The following is a 6596-nucleotide window of genomic DNA, read 5'->3' as shown; positions in this document are numbered from 1 at the left end:
GAGAACAGGCCTGTCACCTGGTCAGTATTTCAGGAGAAGGTGGGGGGGAGTAGATATTTTCACAGTGTCCGCTCTTCCGTGAGCACAGGGTGTCTTCCCGTCTCCGCGTGTCTCCCTCGATGCCTGTCATCAGTGTCTCACGTGTGTGTGCGTGTGTGTGTGTGTGTGTGTGTGTGTGTGTGTCGGAGAACAGGCCTGTCACCTGGTCAGTATTTCAGGAGAAGGTGGGGGGGAGTAGATATTTTCACAGTGTCCGCTCTTCCGTGAGCACAGGGTGTCTTTCCGTCTCCGTGTGTCTCCCTCGATGCCTGTCATCAGGGTGTCAGAGAACAGGTCCGTCACCTCCTTGGTTAAATGGATTCCAGGGTATAGTGTTCTTTCTGATGCAGGTGTAAATGCATTGTTCTCTGTACTTCTGATAGTTTGTTATGAGCACATAGAAATGCAATTGATTTTTGTATGTTGGTTTTGTTTCTTGCAAATTTATCGAATTTATTAGTTCTGTTAATCTTAAACTAAAACTGCCAGTTATTTTACCAGCAAAATGGGTTTATTTGGGAATAGCAGAGACTTGCAATCCGGGACAAGCAAGCTACGGCCACATCACAAGTGCAAGAAAGAAAGGAGAAAAACATTATTTCTTGGGGAAGGTGGGGGAAGTTGGGAGGGTTGTTTTGAAGGAAAGTCCACTGGAGAAAAGCAGGGGTTCAGGTGATGGAGGGTTGTCACCTGCTGAGCTGCAGGGGTGGTGGGTTTCTTGGAGGAGGTGAAACCTACATCTTCCCCTCTGCGGCCTGTAACTGATGAGTCTCTCCTGTGGAGGTTTCTAATGTTGGGTCTGTAACTGACAGTTGTTCCTGTAACCGACCCTGAGTGGCAGGCTCCCCCCTCCAGCCTCCCCTTCTGGCGACCCCAGTCCACTTTCCTGAGGCTTCCCTTCATGCATTTTCACCGTTCTAACCAGTTTTTGGTGGAGCACTGTGGAAAATTGGAATTCCAGACCCTACTGCTTCTACTGCACCCAAGACACAGGGGCCACCGACCTAATCCTCCCACGAGTCTCTTGCTACCATGTGGCCTCCTACAAGGGCGAGTGGCTGCTCCATGGTGGGTGGATTGGATCTGGGAGGGCTTGGCCTCCATCCTGGAGTTTGATGTCTCTGCTTCTGTGACCTGGTGCTGACATGGTTGTTTGGAAGAGTAGTTGACTCTGTAGAGATTTCAAAGTGTGATAAACCTGTCACAGCAGCACAAATATACTTGAGCTCCACACTCAGACCCCCCAGCTGTCGTCTCCTTACCACATTTACCACTTCACACGGGGTGATTCAGTGCGTTTTACCCCAAACAGGGACACTCTCCTGCAGAAGCACCACGTAACCCTAAATGAGGAAATCATTTCGGTTTCCACATTATAACCCAGACCACAGACCCACTTCAGCTGTCGCCACCTGCCCCACAGTCTGAAATGTCTTTCTCCATTCGGATTCAGTTTTCTTTTTCTGGAGCTGCTCCTGAGACCTGCTATTTGCACAACCCTGATGGATTGAAGGAGTACAGATGGCTCTAATCTGAGTGGTATTTTCTGTCTGGCTTCTGTCACTTGGGCTGTTTTCAGTGTCCATCCATGTTGTGACATGCATCAGTCCCTCATTCATTTTTTTCACTGTGACTAAACATAAATAACATTTACCACCTAAAACATTTTAGGTACACAGTTCTCTGGCCTTAGCTGAGTTCCCACGGTTGTACATCATTCTCCAGAACTTTTTCATTCTCCCCGAGGGGGACTCTGTATGCATTAAACACCCAAGTCCCCATGATTTCTCTGGAGAAGGGTCTATCCAAGTCCTTTGTCCATTTTAAAAATTGGGTTGTCTTTTTGTTGAGGAGTTGTAAAAGCTCTTTATATATTCTGGACAACAGACTCTTACTAGATACATAATGTACAGATATTTCCTTCCTTCTGGGGGCTGTCTTTTCACATTCAGGTTAGTAACTTCTTCTTTTTTTTTTTTTTAAGATTTTATTTATTTATTTGAGAGAGAGAGAATGAGAGACAGAGAGCACGAGAAGGAAGAGGGCAGAGGGAGAAGCAGACCCCCTGCTGAGCAGGGAGCCCGATGCGGGACTTGATCCCAAGACTCCAGGATCATGACCTGAGCCGAAGGCAGTCGCTTAACCAACTGAGCCACCCAGGCGCCCCTAGGTTAGTAACTTCTGATGTACCAAGATTTAAAATTTTTTTTAACATTTGTTTTAATAGCGAGGGAGAGAGTGTGCGAGCGATCGTGGGCAGAGGGAGAGGGAGAGAGACTCTCAAGCAGGCCCTACACTCAGCATGGAGCCTGACATGGGGCTTGATCTCATGACCCTGAGATCATGATCTGAACCAAAATTAAGAGTCAGATGCTTAACTTACTGAGCCACCTGGACGCCCTGAAAATATTTTTAATTTTGAGGATATGATTTTATCTATTCTTTCTTTCTTTTCTTATGCTTTGGTGTCAGATCTAAAAACATTGCTAAATCCAAGGTTATGAAGATTTAACCCCATTTATTTCTCGTAATTTTACCTCTTCCATTTAAGCCTTTACTGATTTTGAGCTAATGTTTCTATGTGGTATGAGGTAAGGGTCCAGTTTCATTCCTCTGCACATGGATAACCAGTTGTCTCCCAATGTAGTGTTGTCGACCCTTGTCAAAATTCAGTGGACCATAGATGAAGGGGTTTATTTCGGCTCTCAGTTCAATCCCACTGATCTGTATGCATACCTTGTTTTAAAAAAATTATTTTATTTATTGAAAAGAATTTTAATTTAAACTCAGTTAATTAACATACAATGCATTCTTTGTTTCAGGGTGTATGCATACCTTTACGACAATAGCACAACATTTGACTTATTGTTGGCTTTGTATTAAGATTTGAACTTTGGAAGTATGACCTTTCACCTTTGAATTTCTTTTTCAAGATTGTTCTGGCTATCTTGTGGTCCTTTGAAATTCCATATGACTGTTAGGATTAGCTTGTGCAATTCTTCCCAAAGGCCTTTGTGAATTTCCTTCGGAACACATTGAATTTCCACATCGCATTGTGTACTATTGCCATCTTATCAATAGTATGTCTTTTCATCACCGTGGGGTGTCCTCAGAGTTATTCAAGTTTCCCTTTCTTTCAGCAATGTTTTGTAACTTCCGGTGGACAGGACTTGCACCTTGATTATATCTATCTGTAAGTATTTGGTCAATGTTGATGTTCCCTAAAATGCAATTGTTTTCTTGAATTCCTTTTTGGATGATTCATTGCTAGTGTATATAAATAAGAGAGATTTTTGTGTATTGATATTTTGCTCTGTAACTTTGCTGAATTAGGTAACTGGCGGTAATGATTTTTTGTTGATTCTTTTAAGAAGCTCTCTATATAAGATGATGTCATCTCTGGTCTCCAAATAGATCTAGTTCTACTGTTTCCTTTCACATATGGATGCCTTATTTCTTGCCCTATTGTTTTGGGTAGAACTTTCAGTACAATACTGGGCAATGAGTGAAAGCCAGAATGATGGACTTGTTTGTGAGTTCAGAGTAGAGCTGTTAGTCCTCAAAATTGAGCATGATGTTTGATTAGGGTTAGGGTTAGGGGTTAGGGTTAAGGGTTAGAGGTTAGGATTAGGGTCTCCCTGTTCTCTGCTGTATAGAGACCATTCTCCTCCGGTAACCAGATTGATCGTTTCAGAACATAACCTTTGAGCCTCTCTGCGATCTGCTCCCCACCTGTCTGTCCTCTCCAGCCTCACCTCTCCCACCGCAGCCCCCCTCTGTGGGCCACCCAGCTGTGTGGTTGTCCCACATGTGCCTTGGGCCTGACTCCAATCCTTTACATTCTCTGTGCCCTCTGCCAGGAGCACTCTTCTCTCCCCTTGCATCATGTCTGGCTTGTTCTCCCATTGGTTGGGCCTCTACTTGCCCCCTGGTGACCTGACTCATGTCTGCTGGGTGTGTGTGCTCGTCCCCTATTTAAATGTAGTATCTGCCTTCCCTGTGTGAGCGATTTACTAACCTGCGAGGTATGGGGGCAGGCACAGGGAAGTAGTCTTAGTGCCTGTGTAAAAAAATCAGTCTCAGGGCGCCTGGGTGGCTCAGTCATTAAGCGTCTGCCTTCGGCTCAGGTCGTGATCCCAGGGGCCTGGGATCAAGTCCCATGTCCGGCTCCCTGCTCAACGGGGAGCCTGCTTCTCCCTCTCCCACTCTCCCTCCTTGTGTTCCCTCTCTAGCTGTCTCTTTCTCTGTCAAATAAAGTCTTTAAAAAAATCAGTCTCAGAGGGGCTCACAACCCTTGCTGACAATGGGGGAGCTGCTGTCCCCATAGTGAAGGGCAGGTAGTCCCCTCAAAGGGGGACCAGCCATGTGAGGAAGTTGGACAAGACTTCCAACTTCTTGGGGCCGGGGAGATGTAGACCTGGAACCAGAAGCTACACCCTTGGATTCAAGGCTGGGGTCTAAGCAAGCCCCCTTTTCTTCCAGGGGTCATCTTTCCCCTTCCCTGTCCACAGGCTGAACCTGATTCCTGATCTGGGGAGTTTGAGGGTGACCCCTCCTAGGAATACCAGTGGTTTACTGATGGACCTTGTCATCCAGAGGCCCAGTAGCCTTCAAGGGAGGACCCTATAGGGGGTGGAGACAGCTCTGTTGGGGACCAGCGACAGCCCACTCAAGGTAAAGTGGAGTGGCCCTGCTGATTCTACCCAGTGTGTAGGGCATAGAAACAGGTGCTGTGCCCAAAGGTGCTCAACTCATGGCAGGTGGGGACAGAACCTGCAGGGGTTCAGCCAGGGGAGGGCACCTGCAGGGTTTGCCTGGGAGCTCAGGACAGGGGGGTGTTCCTGGCTCCAGCATGCTGAGAGTGGGGCTGCATGGGTTTCCAGCCTCCTAAGCCTCAGGCTCCCCTGTGTAAGATGGGGTGCTGATGGCCCCTATCTCTGGGAGCAGAAGGTAGGGAGGCCCTGCCGGCGGACTTGCTCAGGACAGGCCAGGGTGGCTGTTGCTTAAAGCAGCACAGGACCTGTGCCCATGAAGAGGGTGCACACGTCCATGACCCCCAGCTCTGGGGTCCTGCTGCCAGCCTCTGGCAGTGACCCTCTTCCTGCCCTGTCCCCTGCCCCTGTGGATACGGGGTCTTCCTGGAGCTGTTCCTGCAGAATCACTTCATGGTGGACACAGGGTCATCTACTATGTCTTCACCGACCAGCTGGTTGCTGTGTCCCGTGTGCCCCTCCAGGAGCACTGAAGGGTGGTGGTTCTTGAGGTCCGTGGCGCCCCACGCTGGCAGGATGTGTCCATGCAGCACATGGCGATGATGAGCCGCTTCTGTGAGGAGCCCTTCCTCCATGAGGTGGATGCCATGGTGTGTGGGGATGTGGACATGAAGTTCTGTGACCACGTGGGCATGGTGATCCTGTCCCCCCTCTTTGGCACCCTGCACCCCGGTTTCTACTGGATGGCCCGTGAGGACTTAAGCTATGAGCGCTGGTCCCAGTCCCAGGCCCACATCCCCAAGGACCAGGGTGACTTCTACTACATGGGGGCCTTTTTTGGGGGGTTGTGGTGGAGGTTCACCGACTAACCTCAGCCTGTCACCAGGTGATGGTGGTCAACTGGGCCAATGGGATCGAGGCCATGTGGTACGATAAGAGCCACCTGAACAGGTACCTGCTGGACCACAAGCCCACCAAGGTGCTGTCCCTGGAGGACCTGCAGGACCCACAGCTATTGGGCTGGCCCTGGAGGACCTGTGTGCAGCTGCTGGGCTGGCCCCGGGTCATGAAGAAGCTGAGATTTGGGCCGTGCCTAAGAATCACCAGGACACCCGGAACTCATGAGGGGCTGTCCCCGTCTCCAGCAGGGGGTGCTGACTTCAGCGGAGCCATCAGAGCAGGTTCCTACTTCTGTCCCCTCGAGGGACACTGTGGAGCCTGCACTGGCATGTCCAGCGCCCCAGCCGCACCTGCTCACAGGAGGCCTGCCTGGGGATACAACGTCCTCTCTTTGCGTTCACTACATTTTCTTCACTTCTGGGTCATTTGCAGCTGTGAACGGCTCCAGTTTTATGTCAGATGTTTTTCTGTGTCAATGCTGAGCAACCATTTTTAAAAAGAACAATTGAGGGAAAAGGTTTTCTCCCTGGTTCTAAACAGACACCGCCTGGTGGGGCTGGGAGCAGCCCTGTAGCAGCCGTGGAGCCAGAACGGGTCCTGGCTGGGTCTTCCCTCCCAGTCCTTGCACCTTGCCATGGCCATGGGGCTTCAGGGTCAGGGGTGCACCGAGCCACCTCTCAGAACCCCGGTGCCCTCACCGCCAGAGGCCTTGGCCGTGACCGCTAGCTCAGCCTCCAGGAGCATGGCGCCCTCTGGGTTATTTCCATTTCCTGCCATGGATTTATTTTTTATTTATTAATTTTATTTAATTTTTTAAATTTAAATTCATTAGCCAACATATAGTACATCAGTAGATTTTGATGTAGTGTTCAGTGATTCATTAGTTGCCTATAACACCCAGTTCTCATCACAATGTACCCTCCTTAATACCCGTCACCCAGTTAC

The 6596-nt window shown here is 49.2% G+C and overlaps 1 pseudogene; it reads left to right on the top strand.

The window, feature by feature from the left end:
• Positions 1-5159: 5159 nt before the first annotated feature.
• On the top strand, positions 5160-5876 carry LOC123842609 (histo-blood group ABO system transferase 2-like; annotated as a pseudogene).
• Positions 5877-6596: the final 720 nt, after the last annotated feature.

The sequence above is a fragment of the Mirounga angustirostris genome, unplaced genomic scaffold (genome assembly GCF_029215605.1).
Source record: "Mirounga angustirostris isolate CCGP_5_RB_7025 unplaced genomic scaffold, mMirAng1.0.hap1 SCAF_17, whole genome shotgun sequence".
Taxonomy (NCBI): Eukaryota; Metazoa; Chordata; class Mammalia; order Carnivora; family Phocidae; genus Mirounga; species Mirounga angustirostris.
This window is presented reverse-complemented; position numbering and strand designations above follow the sequence as displayed.